At 44.4% G+C, this 20,559-nt stretch overlaps 4 non-coding genes and 1 pseudogene across 4 annotated transcripts; all 5 read right to left on the reverse strand.

Annotated features, from left to right (window-relative positions):
* Positions 1–22: 22 nt before the first annotated feature.
* LOC143727420 (U2 spliceosomal RNA) lies at positions 23–208 on the reverse strand. Its single transcript, XR_013199485.1, has one exon. It is a non-coding gene; the product is annotated as a U2 spliceosomal RNA (small nuclear RNA).
* A 6,655-nt stretch (positions 209–6,863) lies between these two features.
* Positions 6,864–7,027, reverse strand: LOC143726752 (U1 spliceosomal RNA). The gene has a single exon (XR_013198984.1). It is a non-coding gene; the product is annotated as a U1 spliceosomal RNA (small nuclear RNA).
* Positions 7,028–7,461: 434 nt separating this feature from the next.
* LOC143727421 (U2 spliceosomal RNA) lies at positions 7,462–7,647 on the reverse strand. Its single transcript, XR_013199486.1, has one exon. It is a non-coding gene; the product is annotated as a U2 spliceosomal RNA (small nuclear RNA).
* A 6,655-nt stretch (positions 7,648–14,302) lies between these two features.
* On the reverse strand, positions 14,303–14,466 carry LOC143726753 (U1 spliceosomal RNA). Its single transcript, XR_013198986.1, has one exon. It is a non-coding gene; the product is annotated as a U1 spliceosomal RNA (small nuclear RNA).
* Positions 14,467–14,900: 434 nt separating this feature from the next.
* Positions 14,901–15,077, reverse strand: LOC143727402 (U2 spliceosomal RNA; annotated as a pseudogene).
* Positions 15,078–20,559: the final 5,482 nt, after the last annotated feature.

Below are 20,559 nucleotides of genomic sequence, written 5' to 3' on the forward strand. Positions count from 1 at the left end.
CTCTTTCATTGAACACAGTTTTTGGGGGTGCACCGTTCCCAGAAGTACTGCAATACCGGGTCGATGCGTGGAGTGGACGGAGCAAGCCCCTCTTCCATCTCCCAGTTCCAAAAATCAATTTAATATATGGTGCCCGGGTAGGGCACGTATCAGATATTAAACTGATAAGAACAGATTTTTTTCTTTTGACATATTTTTATTGTGCCATTTCATTCATTTATACATCATATCATTTTTACAGAATGTTCACATGCTTTTTTGTTCTTTGTTCTTTTGTTTTTGAAGCGATAAAACAGTTCCATTTGCCCATGTACATATATATATATATATATACATACACATACACACACATATATATATAAATACATACACGTATACATATATACATATACAGTACATATACTTTTTTTAAGTAAAAGAAAAGCATTCTGTTAAAAATAAAAAATTAAGTAAGGTATGAATAAAAAAGGTAAAATATAGAATAAATATACCGATAAAACAATAAAAAAATAAAATAAAATAAAAACAGAGTTTAAAAGCTCTCTCTTCCATTGTACAGGAGTGGGTATGTCCTTATAACCATTTTAAACCTCCACTCAGCTCTTCAGAACCAGTCCCAAGGACCCAACCCTTCTGGGCCCGGAGGAGATCCTCTTGAACCGAGGCGCCGCTGCTCCACCTAAGATGTTGGGGGGCATCTACGGGCAGTCAGGGCTCGTGGCTATGGGGACCTTTTCCTGTGAAGCTCTGACCCCCACATCCGAATGGCGACATGCGGTGTAATCCTGCAGCCTTGACTTAGCCAGCTGGATGGTGGCGTGGAGGGACACCTGCATGCGCTTCCCTACCAGTAGGTTTCTGGAGGTCCAAATGGCGTCTTTGATACAGAGGATGGTGAGCCATAGCTTTGATGGTGTTTTAGCTGGTGTTTCATCTTGGCTCACCCCTCCTCTCCCCATAGGGTAGTCTGGGACCCCCCCTACTGGCAGGTACGGGAATTGCTGGGGGCCAGCTGTTGCCCACAGGTCCCTCACAGAACTGCACTCCCAGAGGGCGTGCCTCACGGTCTCGGGCGCGCCGCACCCGGGCCGCGGGCAGATGGGATTCTCTGACATGCCTCGGGAGTGCATCACGGCCCTGACCGGGAGGATCTCATGGGCAGCCATCCAAGCCAGGTCTCGGTGTCGGTTATGAAGAGCTGAGTGGGATACATTTCGCCAAACCTTTTGGGCTTCACCTAGAGTGAGCCCGCGCACTGGACACACTTGTTCCCGTTCCTGCACAAGGGAGAGGATAGAGCGGTGGTTGGTTAAAACAGTCACTCTTTCTTTTTCCAAATTAAAATTCTTTAAAAACTTTTTTATATGAGTGTATGCAGGGGGTTGGTCAAATGCAAGTGGTGTTGTCAAGTCTGTTGGTAAAATATTGATGGATCTTAAAAAAGACCCCACCCAGAACCGGGCCATGGCTGCTGTTTTGTCTTGTCTGGATGGGGTCAGGGCATACTTTAGGTGTAGTGCAGTGTATTTGGCTCCTAAAAACAAGTGAGGGTCCGGTACGCCTTTTCCTCCATTTTTTGGTGCTTTCTTCATAATTCCTCTTTTTAGCCTCTCCCACTTGGACCCCCACAGGAAATAAAACATGGACCGGTCCAGAGATACAAGAAAGAATCTAGGGGGGAAAAAAACAGAACATAACAATAAGAACAGTGGTAAAATCACCGCTTTTAGAATTAAAACCTTCCCTTCAACTGTCAGCTGTCTCAGTCCCCAGAACCCCAATTTTTTCCTCACTTTTCCCATCACATCATGCCAATTTCCACTCCCTCCCCCGTCTCTGTCAAATTTTATGCCCAGTATTTTTAAGTCTGTCTTTTTAATAGTGATGTCCAGTCCAACAGTCTTGCTAGGTTCCCATGGGCCATAGAACTGTGCCTGGGTCTTTTCTCTGTTCAGTCTAGCTCCAGACGCTTTCCCAAACCAGTCTGTCAAGTCCATGGTCCTCTGTATTGATAAAACGTCAGTGCATAAAAGGTTAACATCATCCATATATAAAACAGTCTTTGCAGTCAGTCCTCCGGTCCCGGGTATGGTCAGTCCCGTTATCCACTTGTCCGTTCTCAAGACCTGCGCTAGGGGTTCGATGCAAGCCACATACAGGAGAGGAGATAACGGACAGCCCTGACGGACACCGCTGCGTATATCTATCGCTTTTGAAAGGTTCCCATTAACTAGGATTCTGCTGGTTATGTCCCTGTACAGCAATCCCACCCAAGCTAAGAATCTCCCAGGAAAGCCCATTTTCCCCAATACTTGAAACAAGTAATGGTGCGAGACTCTGTCAAATGCTTTTTCAAAATCTAGGTTTAAAACTATCAGCCGAATATTTCTGTCTCTCGCATAACAGATGGCATCTCTTATCAGTACGAGGCTGTCCGTGATCTTTCTCCCAGGGACGGCGCAGGCTTGATCCGGGTTGATCAATTCTGCTAAAACTCTTGACATTCGTGTTGATAAAAGTTTACTAAAAAGTTTACAGTCAAAGTTTAAAAGGGTTATAGGACGCCAGTTTTTTAAATCTGTCTTGTCGTCTTTTTTGTGTAAAAGTGTCATTATACCCATTCTAAAACTGTCTGGAAGTCGGTCGAGGTTATCAAAGTCATTAAAAACAGCCAGTAAGTCTTGTCTTAAAATGTCCCAAAAGGTCAGATAAAATTCTAGAGGGAGTCCGTCATCTCCAGGGGATTTCCCGTTTTTAAAATTTTTTAAGCTTTTGTCCATCTCAAGGAGGTTAAAATCATTTGTCAGACCTGCACTATCTTTTACAGTTTTCTCTATAAAGGTTAGTGTTTCATTTAAAATACCATCATCAATTACCTTTTTTCCATAGAGTTCCTCATAAAAACTTTCTACTACTGTTAAAATACCATTTGTGTCTGTCATCATTTCTCTTTCTTTGTTTCTCAATTTCACCATTGCTCCACCTCTATTAAGTATTTTCTTAAAAAAGTATCGTGTACATTTCTCTCCCTGCTCTATTTCCTTTTCTTTACTTCTCAGAATAATTCCTCTACTTTTAACTTCTGCCAATTCAGACATTTCCTTTTTGACGTCTTTTATTTCATCCTTAAAGTCGAACCCCTGATTAAAAAGATGAAAGTAGCGTTGTAGCCTCTTTTGCAGTCCCACCATTTGTCTATATTCTTTTCCTTTTTTCTTTTTCCCTGCCCATCTAAAAAAAGTCTTGGTCTTTCCCTTCACCATCTCCCACCACTGTGCTCTTGAATCATAGAAGTCTTGTAGGGTCTGCCAATTGCTGTACTGCTCCCTGTATTCTTTTACTATCTCCAGGTCTTCCAACAGGGAGCAGTTTAGCTTCCACAGACCTCTACCTGTTGTCAAACCGGGAGGAAGTGATAGGGTGCAAGATAGCATAGTGTGATCAGAAAAGAAAAGTGGGGTTAATCTGGCATCCAATAAAGACCAGTCTCTGGTAAAAATATAATCAATGCGGGAAGCTCTGGTGCCATCACCACTGAACCAGGTGTGGCCCACATTGTTGGGATGCATGGATTTGAAAACGTCAGTCAGTCTAAAATCTTTTATTATATTTTGCAGTAAAACTGTAGTCTTGTCCTTTTTAAAATCCTCCCCTGCCCCTTTCCTATCTTTCCTCTGTAAAACACAATTAAAATCTCCTGCGAAAATTAAAGGAGTCTTTCCTAGTAAGTGGGACTGCATATCTATTAAAAGGCTGTATCTGTCATTTTTTTCTGTGTTCCCGTAAAAGTTTAAAACATTAAAATCCCTCCCTAAAAAAGTCAAATTGGCTAAAAGGGCCCGTCCGTCTCTTAATATTGTGCTCCCTTTCACCAATATTTGTGTGTTTTTTATCAGGATGGCTACTCCGTCTGCTTTATTTTGATTTGAACCACTCCATAAGGAGGGTCCTTGCTGCCATTGGTCTTCCCACTTCTTGTAGTCTTTTAAAAAGGGTAAGGCACATTCCTGTAGTAAAAAGACATCAGAGGGTTGTGTACTTAAAAAATTTAAAACTGTTTGTGCTCTCATTTGTGACATCACACTTCTCACGTTTAAAGTGGAGATAGTGATGGTCGTGAGCATTAAAATGAGTATAAAAGAAGACAGATACAACATTTTAAAAAATTTAAAAACAACTATCCATTAAAAAACAGATTTCCTTGTAAAACAAACTCTTCCTGCGTTCCCACCAAAGGGGAGGCAGGGGAATGAGTTTCTTTCCCTTCTGAATCACAGGGTGAGCTCCTGGGTGTGGATGATTTCAGCTCAATCGATAAGAAAGAAATCTCATTTGCTGTATGACTTGGGAATAATCTATTCAGGTCGTCTGACGAGGAGGAGTCAGAGAATCTTCCTATTTTATCTTTATCGGTTTCTTTCAAGAGAGGGGAATGTGCCGCTCTCTTTTTATTTATCGATTGAGCACAGGGGAGTTGCTCACTTAATTGACTTTTTGTTTGTAACTCGTCTGTATCCTCCCCTGCATTTTCACTTACCTCTGTGTTGTCTTCATCTGTCCCTTCCATTTGATCTTCCTCACCTTGTTTTACTTCACTCCTTTGCTCCACCCCTTCGTTACCTCTGTCATCTGCTTTCTCTCCACCAATCACAGGGTTTGGCGGGAGATTTGAATCTGGCTCCGCCTCCTCGTTATCCTGTTGCACTCTCTCCTCAACCGCCATTTTGTGTGCTTTAACTTTGTTGGCAAACGATTTGGGGCAATCTCTGTAGAGATGGGAAAAGTCTCCACAAAGATTACACCTTCTGCCATTGGGACATTCGTCAAAAGAGTGTCCAATTTCTCTACACTTGTTACAAAAGACTTTCTGGCATGCTTTTGTTGAAGCATGCCAGAAAGTGCCCCAACTCCCCACATCGCCGGCAGAGTTTGGGCATCCCCTGATAGTGGATGTAGCCCCTGTTTTCTCCCAGAACTATCATTTGTGGCAAATGCCTCAGACCTTGGAAGCCCTGGGGGTCTTCCCATTGCTTAATGGGGACCCTCCAGGCACAATTCCAAATACCGTCTTCATCATAAACCTTCATAGCCTGGCCCCTCACAGTGCAAAATCTTCCCAACCATGTACAAACATCTTCTCCATTTACAGTCTCATTGAACATCCTAACAATAACCACTTTTTGTGTGTTATCAGTTAGTTTCTCCACTTTAAACATGGAGAACTGGGTCTTATGTGTGTCAAAGAGTTGCCAGAAGTCATTTAACAGTGCTGCATTCTTAAAACTCACATCAAAGCCTTTGTTAAAAGGCAGGGTCAGAATGCAATTCAAATCCACGGGGGTAAACCCTAAACATTTCTGCATCAGTTTCCTAGAAAAATCTAGTCTGGACATTTCCAACTTCTTTCCATCTTTTTCTAAAAAACTAAAACGCACGCTGTGGTGCCTCCGCACGCCGGCACGGGCAGCCGACATGTTGGAGGCACCAACAGCCTAAAAATAAACAATAAAATAAAATACAAATAAATAATAATTCAATTAACAATAAATAAATAAATAGATAAAAAATCTTACCTTAATACAGTACAGAAGTAAAAGCAACTGGATCAATGTACCTCCTAAAAGTTGTATGGCTCAGGATACAGGGTGATCTTGAGCCAAGAAACCTCCAAGAGGCGATCGCTGTCTCAACCAGTGACCAGACACTTGATCTTAGCCAAAAGGCCGAGAAGCGATGACACAATGACGCAGAGGCGGGGGAGCCGTCAAAGGCCACGCCCACCTGGGCCGTGGCGAGAGGGTCTAAAGGTCGCCAGCAAACAAGCTCAGCTCACAGCAATACAAGCTCAGCTTGACTGTTGACACCGAAAATGGATCACAGCAGAGCGCACAACACGACACTTTGGAGTGCAACCTGGGATTTTGGACCAACAAACATTCTGCCCTAAAAGTGAGCGGGCAGACCAAAGCGTACGTCGTAGAGACTTGAAACTCTTGAGGGATGGTAGTACCCGCCCGGTCTACAACATCACCAAGGCTCGGCCCAATCGGCCCCAAGGTGGCGCTGCAGCGATCAGAAGTACGAAATGCCTCGTAACTCCTGAACCGTCCGTCGCAGACCCAAGTGTCTTACATCACCGGAATCCTTGGCTCGGGCCGAACAAGACGCAGGCCTCGGATTCGATGGTTGCGCTGGCGAGATTTTCGGGTATTTGGGATTTTGTGAAAAAGCTACTTTTGCACACTAGTCCTAGGTCTTTCGCCCGATCTGACCCAAACCGGTGCAGAAAGATTCCCTGGAGTCTGATTGCCGACAGCGATGGGGAAAAAAGTCGGAATTTCGATTCACGTTGGCGACGGGACGCCAAAACGTTGGGAGTGGGCGAGGCGGGCTTTACTTAAATGGCCATAACTCTCCAACGGAATGAGACAATTACACCCAAGTCGGTACACCTGTGCACGGGCTCAGCCTGTGCTCAGGTGAAAAGGGATGTGGCGACTGGCCACTTGGTGGCGCTGTAAACAGTAAAAACAACAACATGAATACGGCCATAGGCGACTGTATGTCAGGTGATTTTTCACACATGCACAAGGTATTCATACCACATGATAGAACTCCTCATTCGGAACAACTTTGCTTCTAGGACCACTGCTGCCAATAAAAGCGCTGGTTGAATAATGGAGATTATTTGAAGAATGATGAAAAAAAAAACTAAAAAACAGCCCTACTTTTGCAGACTGGTCCTAGGTTGAGAGTTTTACATCTCTCGATCAACCACTGCAGTTCAATTCCCTGGACTTCCTAGGTCGTTAACTACCAGAAGAAGAGGAACTCGAACAATCTGCTCTTTTAACCAGTGTGTCCAGGGGAGAGCGCGAACGCAGTCCCCCACTACCATAAATTATGCAGTCGAGATTCCCACATTTGGGGAATTCGCAGGGGTCAGCACAACCGGAGTGCAATGGCCGAGCCTCGCCCTGGGTGAACCACCTTCCTGATCATGGTGTCTCCCCTGCCAGGTAAGTATGAATTCCCAGGCCTCCCGTCAGAGGCACCGTGTCCCTCTCCGCAATCCTCACCAACGGTCGGACAATCAAACACACACCTGATTCAACTCATCAGCTCATTCGTAAAAACTCCAAGAGATAAGAGAGAGACATCAAAAACCTGCAGAGTCGGGCTCTTTTGCTGTTGTTGTTGTGGATGATGTTGTTTTCATGCTCCGGATCCATGAGCCAAAAATCAATTTCATACGCGGTCACCGGATAGTGGACGAATCAGATGTTAAACGAGATAAGAACAGAGTTGTTGTTTTTTTTTCCCTCTCACACCACCATTACCTGTATAGCATATGATCACCTACAACACCTTTAAAGCACCCATACACAGCAATATACGTTACTTCCATTAACACCTGCTGCCACACAAGACTAAAACATCTCTTTCATTGAACACAGTTTTTGGGGGTGCACCGTTCCCAGAAGTACTGCAATACCGGGTCGATGCGTGGAGTGGACGGAGCAAGCCCCTCTTCCATCTCCCAGTTCCAAAAATCAATTTAATATATGGTGCCCGGGTAGGGCACGTATCAGATATTAAACTGATAAGAACAGATTTTTTTCTTTTGACATATTTTTATTGTGCCATTTCATTCATTTATACATCATATCATTTTTACAGAATGTTCACATGCTTTTTTGTTCTTTGTTCTTTTGTTTTTGAAGCGATAAAACAGTTCCATTTGCCCATGTACATATATATATATATATATACATACACATACACACACATATATATATAAATACATACACGTATACATATATACATATACAGTACATATACTTTTTTTAAGTAAAAGAAAAGCATTCTGTTAAAAATAAAAAATTAAGTAAGGTATGAATAAAAAAGGTAAAATATAGAATAAATATACCGATAAAACAATAAAAAAATAAAATAAAATAAAAACAGAGTTTAAAAGCTCTCTCTTCCATTGTACAGGAGTGGGTATGTCCTTATAACCATTTTAAACCTCCACTCAGCTCTTCAGAACCAGTCCCAAGGACCCAACCCTTCTGGGCCCGGAGGAGATCCTCTTGAACCGAGGCGCCGCTGCTCCACCTAAGATGTTGGGGGGCATCTACGGGCAGTCAGGGCTCGTGGCTATGGGGACCTTTTCCTGTGAAGCTCTGACCCCCACATCCGAATGGCGACATGCGGTGTAATCCTGCAGCCTTGACTTAGCCAGCTGGATGGTGGCGTGGAGGGACACCTGCATGCGCTTCCCTACCAGTAGGTTTCTGGAGGTCCAAATGGCGTCTTTGATACAGAGGATGGTGAGCCATAGCTTTGATGGTGTTTTAGCTGGTGTTTCATCTTGGCTCACCCCTCCTCTCCCCATAGGGTAGTCTGGGACCCCCCCTACTGGCAGGTACGGGAATTGCTGGGGGCCAGCTGTTGCCCACAGGTCCCTCACAGAACTGCACTCCCAGAGGGCGTGCCTCACGGTCTCGGGCGCGCCGCACCCGGGCCGCGGGCAGATGGGATTCTCTGACATGCCTCGGGAGTGCATCACGGCCCTGACCGGGAGGATCTCATGGGCAGCCATCCAAGCCAGGTCTCGGTGTCGGTTATGAAGAGCTGAGTGGGATACATTTCGCCAAACCTTTTGGGCTTCACCTAGAGTGAGCCCGCGCACTGGACACACTTGTTCCCGTTCCTGCACAAGGGAGAGGATAGAGCGGTGGTTGGTTAAAACAGTCACTCTTTCTTTTTCCAAATTAAAATTCTTTAAAAACTTTTTTATATGAGTGTATGCAGGGGGTTGGTCAAATGCAAGTGGTGTTGTCAAGTCTGTTGGTAAAATATTGATGGATCTTAAAAAAGACCCCACCCAGAACCGGGCCATGGCTGCTGTTTTGTCTTGTCTGGATGGGGTCAGGGCATACTTTAGGTGTAGTGCAGTGTATTTGGCTCCTAAAAACAAGTGAGGGTCCGGTACGCCTTTTCCTCCATTTTTTGGTGCTTTCTTCATAATTCCTCTTTTTAGCCTCTCCCACTTGGACCCCCACAGGAAATAAAACATGGACCGGTCCAGAGATACAAGAAAGAATCTAGGGGGGAAAAAAACAGAACATAACAATAAGAACAGTGGTAAAATCACCGCTTTTAGAATTAAAACCTTCCCTTCAACTGTCAGCTGTCTCAGTCCCCAGAACCCCAATTTTTTCCTCACTTTTCCCATCACATCATGCCAATTTCCACTCCCTCCCCCGTCTCTGTCAAATTTTATGCCCAGTATTTTTAAGTCTGTCTTTTTAATAGTGATGTCCAGTCCAACAGTCTTGCTAGGTTCCCATGGGCCATAGAACTGTGCCTGGGTCTTTTCTCTGTTCAGTCTAGCTCCAGACGCTTTCCCAAACCAGTCTGTCAAGTCCATGGTCCTCTGTATTGATAAAACGTCAGTGCATAAAAGGTTAACATCATCCATATATAAAACAGTCTTTGCAGTCAGTCCTCCGGTCCCGGGTATGGTCAGTCCCGTTATCCACTTGTCCGTTCTCAAGACCTGCGCTAGGGGTTCGATGCAAGCCACATACAGGAGAGGAGATAACGGACAGCCCTGACGGACACCGCTGCGTATATCTATCGCTTTTGAAAGGTTCCCATTAACTAGGATTCTGCTGGTTATGTCCCTGTACAGCAATCCCACCCAAGCTAAGAATCTCCCAGGAAAGCCCATTTTCCCCAATACTTGAAACAAGTAATGGTGCGAGACTCTGTCAAATGCTTTTTCAAAATCTAGGTTTAAAACTATCAGCCGAATATTTCTGTCTCTCGCATAACAGATGGCATCTCTTATCAGTACGAGGCTGTCCGTGATCTTTCTCCCAGGGACGGCGCAGGCTTGATCCGGGTTGATCAATTCTGCTAAAACTCTTGACATTCGTGTTGATAAAAGTTTACTAAAAAGTTTACAGTCAAAGTTTAAAAGGGTTATAGGACGCCAGTTTTTTAAATCTGTCTTGTCGTCTTTTTTGTGTAAAAGTGTCATTATACCCATTCTAAAACTGTCTGGAAGTCGGTCGAGGTTATCAAAGTCATTAAAAACAGCCAGTAAGTCTTGTCTTAAAATGTCCCAAAAGGTCAGATAAAATTCTAGAGGGAGTCCGTCATCTCCAGGGGATTTCCCGTTTTTAAAATTTTTTAAGCTTTTGTCCATCTCAAGGAGGTTAAAATCATTTGTCAGACCTGCACTATCTTTTACAGTTTTCTCTATAAAGGTTAGTGTTTCATTTAAAATACCATCATCAATTACCTTTTTTCCATAGAGTTCCTCATAAAAACTTTCTACTACTGTTAAAATACCATTTGTGTCTGTCATCATTTCTCTTTCTTTGTTTCTCAATTTCACCATTGCTCCACCTCTATTAAGTATTTTCTTAAAAAAGTATCGTGTACATTTCTCTCCCTGCTCTATTTCCTTTTCTTTACTTCTCAGAATAATTCCTCTACTTTTAACTTCTGCCAATTCAGACATTTCCTTTTTGACGTCTTTTATTTCATCCTTAAAGTCGAACCCCTGATTAAAAAGATGAAAGTAGCGTTGTAGCCTCTTTTGCAGTCCCACCATTTGTCTATATTCTTTTCCTTTTTTCTTTTTCCCTGCCCATCTAAAAAAAGTCTTGGTCTTTCCCTTCACCATCTCCCACCACTGTGCTCTTGAATCATAGAAGTCTTGTAGGGTCTGCCAATTGCTGTACTGCTCCCTGTATTCTTTTACTATCTCCAGGTCTTCCAACAGGGAGCAGTTTAGCTTCCACAGACCTCTACCTGTTGTCAAACCGGGAGGAAGTGATAGGGTGCAAGATAGCATAGTGTGATCAGAAAAGAAAAGTGGGGTTAATCTGGCATCCAATAAAGACCAGTCTCTGGTAAAAATATAATCAATGCGGGAAGCTCTGGTGCCATCACCACTGAACCAGGTGTGGCCCACATTGTTGGGATGCATGGATTTGAAAACGTCAGTCAGTCTAAAATCTTTTATTATATTTTGCAGTAAAACTGTAGTCTTGTCCTTTTTAAAATCCTCCCCTGCCCCTTTCCTATCTTTCCTCTGTAAAACACAATTAAAATCTCCTGCGAAAATTAAAGGAGTCTTTCCTAGTAAGTGGGACTGCATATCTATTAAAAGGCTGTATCTGTCATTTTTTTCTGTGTTCCCGTAAAAGTTTAAAACATTAAAATCCCTCCCTAAAAAAGTCAAATTGGCTAAAAGGGCCCGTCCGTCTCTTAATATTGTGCTCCCTTTCACCAATATTTGTGTGTTTTTTATCAGGATGGCTACTCCGTCTGCTTTATTTTGATTTGAACCACTCCATAAGGAGGGTCCTTGCTGCCATTGGTCTTCCCACTTCTTGTAGTCTTTTAAAAAGGGTAAGGCACATTCCTGTAGTAAAAAGACATCAGAGGGTTGTGTACTTAAAAAATTTAAAACTGTTTGTGCTCTCATTTGTGACATCACACTTCTCACGTTTAAAGTGGAGATAGTGATGGTCGTGAGCATTAAAATGAGTATAAAAGAAGACAGATACAACATTTTAAAAAATTTAAAAACAACTATCCATTAAAAAACAGATTTCCTTGTAAAACAAACTCTTCCTGCGTTCCCACCAAAGGGGAGGCAGGGGAATGAGTTTCTTTCCCTTCTGAATCACAGGGTGAGCTCCTGGGTGTGGATGATTTCAGCTCAATCGATAAGAAAGAAATCTCATTTGCTGTATGACTTGGGAATAATCTATTCAGGTCGTCTGACGAGGAGGAGTCAGAGAATCTTCCTATTTTATCTTTATCGGTTTCTTTCAAGAGAGGGGAATGTGCCGCTCTCTTTTTATTTATCGATTGAGCACAGGGGAGTTGCTCACTTAATTGACTTTTTGTTTGTAACTCGTCTGTATCCTCCCCTGCATTTTCACTTACCTCTGTGTTGTCTTCATCTGTCCCTTCCATTTGATCTTCCTCACCTTGTTTTACTTCACTCCTTTGCTCCACCCCTTCGTTACCTCTGTCATCTGCTTTCTCTCCACCAATCACAGGGTTTGGCGGGAGATTTGAATCTGGCTCCGCCTCCTCGTTATCCTGTTGCACTCTCTCCTCAACCGCCATTTTGTGTGCTTTAACTTTGTTGGCAAACGATTTGGGGCAATCTCTGTAGAGATGGGAAAAGTCTCCACAAAGATTACACCTTCTGCCATTGGGACATTCGTCAAAAGAGTGTCCAATTTCTCTACACTTGTTACAAAAGACTTTCTGGCATGCTTTTGTTGAAGCATGCCAGAAAGTGCCCCAACTCCCCACATCGCCGGCAGAGTTTGGGCATCCCCTGATAGTGGATGTAGCCCCTGTTTTCTCCCAGAACTATCATTTGTGGCAAATGCCTCAGACCTTGGAAGCCCTGGGGGTCTTCCCATTGCTTAATGGGGACCCTCCAGGCACAATTCCAAATACCGTCTTCATCATAAACCTTCATAGCCTGGCCCCTCACAGTGCAAAATCTTCCCAACCATGTACAAACATCTTCTCCATTTACAGTCTCATTGAACATCCTAACAATAACCACTTTTTGTGTGTTATCAGTTAGTTTCTCCACTTTAAACATGGAGAACTGGGTCTTATGTGTGTCAAAGAGTTGCCAGAAGTCATTTAACAGTGCTGCATTCTTAAAACTCACATCAAAGCCTTTGTTAAAAGGCAGGGTCAGAATGCAATTCAAATCCACGGGGGTAAACCCTAAACATTTCTGCATCAGTTTCCTAGAAAAATCTAGTCTGGACATTTCCAACTTCTTTCCATCTTTTTCTAAAAAACTAAAACGCACGCTGTGGTGCCTCCGCACGCCGGCACGGGCAGCCGACATGTTGGAGGCACCAACAGCCTAAAAATAAACAATAAAATAAAATACAAATAAATAATAATTCAATTAACAATAAATAAATAAATAGATAAAAAATCTTACCTTAATACAGTACAGAAGTAAAAGCAACTGGATCAATGTACCTCCTAAAAGTTGTATGGCTCAGGATACAGGGTGATCTTGAGCCAAGAAACCTCCAAGAGGCGATCGCTGTCTCAACCAGTGACCAGACACTTGATCTTAGCCAAAAGGCCGAGAAGCGATGACACAATGACGCAGAGGCGGGGGAGCCGTCAAAGGCCACGCCCACCTGGGCCGTGGCGAGAGGGTCTAAAGGTCGCCAGCAAACAAGCTCAGCTCACAGCAATACAAGCTCAGCTTGACTGTTGACACCGAAAATGGATCACAGCAGAGCGCACAACACGACACTTTGGAGTGCAACCTGGGATTTTGGACCAACAAACATTCTGCCCTAAAAGTGAGCGGGCAGACCAAAGCGTACGTCGTAGAGACTTGAAACTCTTGAGGGATGGTAGTACCCGCCCGGTCTACAACATCACCAAGGCTCGGCCCAATCGGCCCCAAGGTGGCGCTGCAGCGATCAGAAGTACGAAATGCCTCGTAACTCCTGAACCGTCCGTCGCAGACCCAAGTGTCTTACATCACCGGAATCCTTGGCTCGGGCCGAACAAGACGCAGGCCTCGGATTCGATGGTTGCGCTGGCGAGATTTTCGGGTATTTGGGATTTTGTGAAAAAGCTACTTTTGCACACTAGTCCTAGGTCTTTCGCCCGATCTGACCCAAACCGGTGCAGAAAGATTCCCTGGAGTCTGATTGCCGACAGCGATGGGGAAAAAAGTCGGAATTTCGATTCACGTTGGCGACGGGACGCCAAAACGTTGGGAGTGGGTGAGGCGGGCTTTACTTAAATGGCCATAACTCTCCAACGGAATGAGACAATTACACCCAAGTCGGTACACCTGTGCACGGGCTCAGCCTGTGCTCAGGTGAAAAGGGATGTGGCGACTGGCCACTTGGTGGCGCTGTAAACAGTAAAAACAACAACATGAATACGGCCATAGGCGACTGTATGTCAGGTGATTTTTCACACATGCACAAGGTATTCATACCACATGATAGAACTCCTCATTCGGAACAACTTTGCTTCTAGGACCACTGCTGCCAATAAAAGCGCTGGTTGAATAATGGAGATTATTTGAAGAATGATGAAAAAAAAAACTAAAAAACAGCCCTACTTTTGCAGACTGGTCCTAGGTTGAGAGTTTTACATCTCTCGATCAACCACTGCAGTTCAATTCCCTGGACTTCCTAGGTCGTTAACTACCAGAAGAAGAGGAACTCGAACAATCTGCTCTTTTAACCAGTGTGTCCAGGGGAGAGCGCGAACGCAGTCCCCCACTACCATAAATTATGCAGTCGAGATTCCCACATTTGGGGAATTCGCAGGGGTCAGCACAACCGGAGTGCAATGGCCGAGCCTCGCCCTGGGTGAACCACCTTCCTGATCATGGTGTCTCCCCTGCCAGGTAAGTATGAATTCCCAGGCCTCCCGTCAGAGGCACCGTGTCCCTCTCCGCAATCCTCACCAACGGTCGGACAATCAAACACACACCTGATTCAACTCATCAGCTCATTCGTAAAAACTCCAAGAGATAAGAGAGAGACATCAAAAACCTGCAGAGTCGGGCTCTTTTGCTGTTGTTGTTGTGGATGATGTTGTTTTCATGCTCCGGATCCATGAGCCAAAAATCAATTTCATACGCGGTCACCGGATAGTGGACGAATCAGATGTTAAACGAGATAAGAACAGAGTTGTTGTTTTTTTTTCCCTCTCACACCACCATTACCTGTATAGCATATGATCACCTACAACACCTTTAAAGCACCCATACACAGCAATATACGTTACTTCCATTAACACCTGCTGCCACACAAGACTAAAACATCTCTTTCATTGAACACAGTTTTTGGGGGTGCACCGTTCCCAGAAGTACTGCAATACCGGGTCGATGCGTGGAGTGGACGGAGCAAGCCCCTCTTCCATCTCCCAGTTCCAAAAATCAATTTAATATATGGTGCCCGGGTAGGGCACGTATCAGATATTAAACTGATAAGAACAGATTTTTTCTTTCGAAAAAAGTTTATTGTCACATTGTTTCATTCCATTCTTTCAATATCCATTTTTTCCTTATAAAATCACATTTTTGCACATATCTTAAAACAACAAAAAGGACATAAGTTACAGTTAAAAATCAGTTATGTTGATGTGTTGTGTAAAAGTCCATGTATGTTGTGTGTTGTTTTAAAGTAAAGGTAAAATGGATTAAAATAAAATAGGAATGCAAATATAAAACAATAAAACAATAAAATATGCCAAATAAAACATCTCTTGTACAGGATCGAGGGTGAGTCCCTATCAAGAATGTCCATTCACTCCAGGTCTCCAGAACAGGCCCCAGACTCCTCGCTTCCAGTGCCCAGCGGAGATCCCCTCTCCTCCGGCCCGCTGGCCCGCTGTTCCCGTAGCCAGAGTGGTGAGGGTGCATCTACGGGCGGCCAGGTACGGTGGCGGCCGGGACCTTCTCCGTGTGACCTCGGCCCCCCCATCCGAATAACGACGTGCGGCCCACCCTGCAGCGTTGATGTTATCCTCTGCTCGCACGCGTGGAGGGGGACCGTCACGCGTTTCCCCACCAGCAGGTTTCTGGTGACCCAGATGGCATCCTTGATGTGGTTGAGGGTGAGCCAGAGCGAGGCAAACGTTGGTGGTGTCAACTCCTTCAAGCCCTGACCCACCCCCAGGATGGCGAGCTTATAGTCCACCTGGGCCCCACCCGCTGGCAGGCACGGGAAAAACAGGGGGCCTGTCTTGGCCCACAGGTCCCGCGCAGCGCCGCACTCCCAGAGCAGATGTTGAACGGTCTCCGGGGAACCACATCCGGACCGTGGGCAGGTGGAGTTTTTGGCCATGCCTCTGGAGTGCATGACCGCCCTGACCGGGAGGATCTCATGAGCCACCATCCACGACAGGTCCTTAAGCCTGTTCTGGAGAGCTGGGTGGGCTGCGTTCCTCCAAACGTCTTTGGCCTCACCTAGTGTGAGGCCTGGAACTGGACTCACCGATTCTCGATCCTGCACAAGAGAGACGAGAGACTTGTGATTAGTTAAAACAGTGGCATCATTTGTTTCTAAAAGATATTTCTTTAAAAATTTCTTAATAAAACTATGCTCTTTTGACAAATTAAAAGACACTGGACTTTTAAGATCAATGGGTAAAATTTTCAAACTTCTTAGGTATGACCCCATCCAGAATCGGGTCATGGCTGCTGTCTTGTGTTCTCTGGATGGGGTCAGTGCATACTGGATATGGAGGGCGGCAAAGCGGCTGCCTAAAAACAGGTGGGGGTCTGGGAGGCCTTTCCCGCCATTCTCTTTTTTCTTTTTAACGACCTCCCTCTTGATTCGTTCCCACTTGGACCCCCACAGGAAATAAAATACCGCCCTCTCCAACTTAGCCAGGAATCGTCTTGGGGGACTAAAAACAGAACAGACAAGTAAAATTAGTGGTAAAATCACTGCTTTAAAAATTAAAATCTTGCCTTCTAACGTCAGTTGTCTTAGTCCCCAAAAGCCCAGTCTTTGTCTGACTTTCCCTAACATGTCAGTCCAGTTTCCTGGTCCTCCACCCTCCCTGTCAAATTTTACTCCTAAAATTTTCAAATCCTTTTCTTTAAAATCCAAATCTAGTCCTCCTGTGTCCACGTCGCCCCACGGCCCGAAGAGCAGGGCCTCGGACTTACTCCTGTTAAGCTTGGCGCCCGAGGCCCGACCGTACCAGTCAGTCAAGTCCATTGCTCTTCGTACTGATAAAAAGTCAGTCGCTAAAAGGGTCACGTCATCCATATATAAAACGCAGGTCGCCGTCAGTCCACCAGTTCCTGGGATATCTAGTCCTTTAATCCATTTATCCCTTCTCAAGATCTGTGCCAGTGGCTCAATACAAGCCACATACAGAAGGGGAGATAAAGGACACCCCTGACGGACACCGCTGTGGATATTTACAGCTTTGGAAAGATGCCCATTTGCAAGAAATTTGCTGCTTAAGCCCTCATACAGCAGTCCCACCCAAGCTATAAACCTCTCTGGAAAGCCCATTTTTTGCAGTACCTGAAGGAGGTACTGGTGCGAGACCCGATCAAAAGCTTTTTCAAAGTCTAAATTTAGGACTACAAGCCTAATGTTTCTGTCTCTCGCATAACAGATGGCGTCTCTGATCAGTACCAGGCTGTCCGTGATCTTCCTGCCGGGCACAGCGCAAGCTTGATCCAGGTGGATTACGTCCTCTAAAACAGTCGACATGCGTGTAGCTAAAATCTTACTAAAAAGTTTACAATCATAATTTAAAAGAGTGATTGGTCGCCAGTTTCTCAAGTCAGTCTTGTCTCCTTTTTTGTACAGTAATGTAACTATCCCTACTCTAAAGCTGTCTGGAAGTCTGTCAAGAGTCTCAAATTCTTTAAAAACTGTAAGTAAGTCATGTGCTAAAATGTCCCAGAAAGTCAGATAAAACTCAAAGGGGAGTCCGTCCATGCCCGGGGACTTCCCCTTCTTAAAACCCTTTAAAGCTTTTTCCAATTCTAAAAGATTAAAATCCTGGGATAAAAGCACATTTGGACTCTTAACTTTTTTATCTAAAAACCCTAAAACTTCCTCTAAGATGCCATTGTGTACCTCTTTAGTGCCGTATAAATTACTGTAAAAACTTTCAATTTCCCCTAAAATCAGGTCAGTTGTATTTACTTCCCCCCCTCTAAAAGTTTTTAAAATATTGATCGACCCTCCCCGAGCTATTGTCTTTTTAAAAAAATACCTGGTACACTTCTCTCCTTCCTCTAACTCCCTTTCTCTACATCTTAAAATTACACCTTTGCTCTTTGTTTCAGACAGATCTGACATTTCTTTCTTTACTTCTTTTATTTCATTTGTAAAATCCAATCCATTGTTTAAAAGGTTAAAATATCTCTGCAGTCTTTTTTGCAACCCCATCATGCGTCTTTTTTCTTTATTCTTTTTTTCTTTTCCAATTTGTTTAAAAAACCGTCCTGTCCTTTGTTTCACCATCTCCCACCACTGTGCACGTGAGTCGTAAAAGTCCTGGAGGGTCTGCCATTGGCTGAACTGCTCCCTATACTCACTAACCACTTCCTCGTCCTCTAATAGGGAACAGTTCAGCTTCCACAGCCCTCCCCCTGCAGTCACACCCGTGGGGAGTGAAAGAGTGCAAGACAGCATCATGTGGTCGGAAAAAAAGAGGGGGGTCAATGTAGCATCGGTCGGCGGGAGGTCCCTGGTAAAAATATAGTCAATTCGAGAGGCTCTGGCACCGTCACCACTGAACCAGGTGAAGCCTTCCTCTCTTTGATGCATTGTTTTAAAACAGTCAACTAACTTAAAATCTTTGACTACATTTTGTAATAAAACCGATGTCTTGTCGACCTTAAAATCCTCTCCTACCCTCCTTCTGTCCTTTTTTGATAATACACAATTAAAATCCCCTGCTACCACTAGGGGAGCCCTGCCTAGCATGTGGGGTTGCAAGTCTTCTAAAAGCTCATACCTGTTATTTTTTTCAGTAAAACCATACATATTTAAAATGTTAAGATCCTTACCTAAAAAAGTCAGATTTGCTAAAATTGCCCGCCCGTCCCTCACCACAGTGCTGCCCTTCACCAAAAGGTTGGGATTTTTTATTAAAATAGCAACACCGTCATTTTTGTTAAAATTGGACCCACTCCAAATGGAAAATCCTGGGGTCCAAATCTCCTCCCACTTCCTGTAATTTGTTAAAAAGGGCAAACCACATTCTTGCAATAAAAACACATCTGACTTAAAAGTTTTTAAAAAGGATAACACACTCTGTGCTCGCAAAGTAGACCTCACACTTCTCACATTGATTGTAGAGATAGTGAGGGCCATGAGCAGTATGGTTAAAAATACAAGCATTAATAGAAGGATAAAACCAAAAGACTGCAGAAAGTTACATTAAAATCATGTTATGTCATGTAGCACTTGCTTCTCCCTTTCCCCAGAAAAACTGGGATCAGGAGGGCAAATGCTCGCCGCCTCAGAGTCCACAGAGAGAACCTCTTGTGGCTCCTTCGGTGACGATGTTCTAAGCTTAACGTGCAAAAAGGAGACTTCATTGGGAGATTCTGCGGGCCACATACGGTCTAGATCTAACGAAGAGGAACTATCTAGCCGATGCGATGCCCGGAGCCTTTTCTCCTCTGTTTGAAGCAGAGGAGATCTCGCAGACCTTTTTTGCACCTGAGCATTGGGGAGTGAACCCTCGGATTCACCCCCACTATCCACCACACTAACCTCCGATACGGTGTAGAGTGAGGAAGCCGTTGCATCCTCCTCCTCCTCCTCCATTTTGTTTTCACTTCTCTCTTGTTGGGGAACGGCTTCCTCACTCTGTTCGCTGTTAAAACTTGACTCCGCCCCTGTGGCCGCCCCACTTCCTTCCTCCTGCCCACTCCCTGAGGCTGGCTGGGAAATAGAATTTCCCGCCAAAACCTCAGGGACCGCCTCCTCCTTCCTTTGCTCTTTTGTTTGTTCCACATGTGGGGCGGCCATTTTGTTGCCTTTCAGTTTGTTGGCAAAACTTTTAGGGCAATCTCTGTAGAGATGGGATGACTCCCCACAGAGGTTGCACCGCCTGCCATTGGTACACTCTTCAAAAGTATGACCAATTTCTCTGCATTTCCCACATATCATTTCCTGGCATGCTTCAGCTAAGTGCCCAAACTTTCCACATTTTCTACATAATTTGGGCATACCCTGGTAGTGAATGTAGCCTCTGTTCTCACCCAACACAATCATAGAAGGCAGATGCTTCAGGCCCTGGTAGCCCCCAGCGTCTTCCCATTGTTTAATGGGAATTCGCCAGGAGCATGTCCAAATACCATCCTCATCTAAAACCTTGACTGGCTGGCTTCGAACTGTGCAAAATCTGCCCAGCCAGACACAAATGTCCTCCCCAGTCACTGTCTCATTAAACATTCTAACAATCACAGTTTTAAGTGTGTTGTCAGAGAGCTTTTCAACAGTAAACATGGACAGCTGGGATTTAGCTACTTCAAATCTGTGCCAGAAATCATTCAGGTGGGAAACCGCTCTAAAACTAACATCAAATCCTTTGTTCAGGGGCAGAGTCACGATGCAATTCAGATCATCAGGTTTAAAATTTAGAGTTTTTTGGATCAGTTTCCTGGAGAAGTCAAGACGTGACATCCCCAGGAGCTTCCCCTCAACTTCTTTGAATAAAAAACGCACGCTGTGGTGCCTCCTCATGCCGGCACGGGCAGCCGACATAGTGGAGACACCAACAGCCTAAAACTTTAAAAAACAATAAATAAATAAATAAATAGATAAAAAGGTCTTACCTTAAAACAGAACCGGAATAAAAGCAGCTGGATCAATGTACCTCTCAAAAGTTTGGGGCTCAAGTCACTGAAGGACCCAAGCCGGAAAAACCTCCAAGAGGCGATCGCTGTCTCTACCCTAGGACCAAATACTTGATCTTAGCCAAAAGGCCGAGAAGCGATGACACAATGACGCAGAG

Source organism: Siphateles boraxobius, unplaced genomic scaffold (genome assembly GCF_051911475.1).
Source record: "Siphateles boraxobius isolate OS27281-9 unplaced genomic scaffold, OSU_SipBor_1 77, whole genome shotgun sequence".
Classification (NCBI taxonomy): Eukaryota; Metazoa; Chordata; class Actinopteri; order Cypriniformes; family Leuciscidae; genus Siphateles; species Siphateles boraxobius.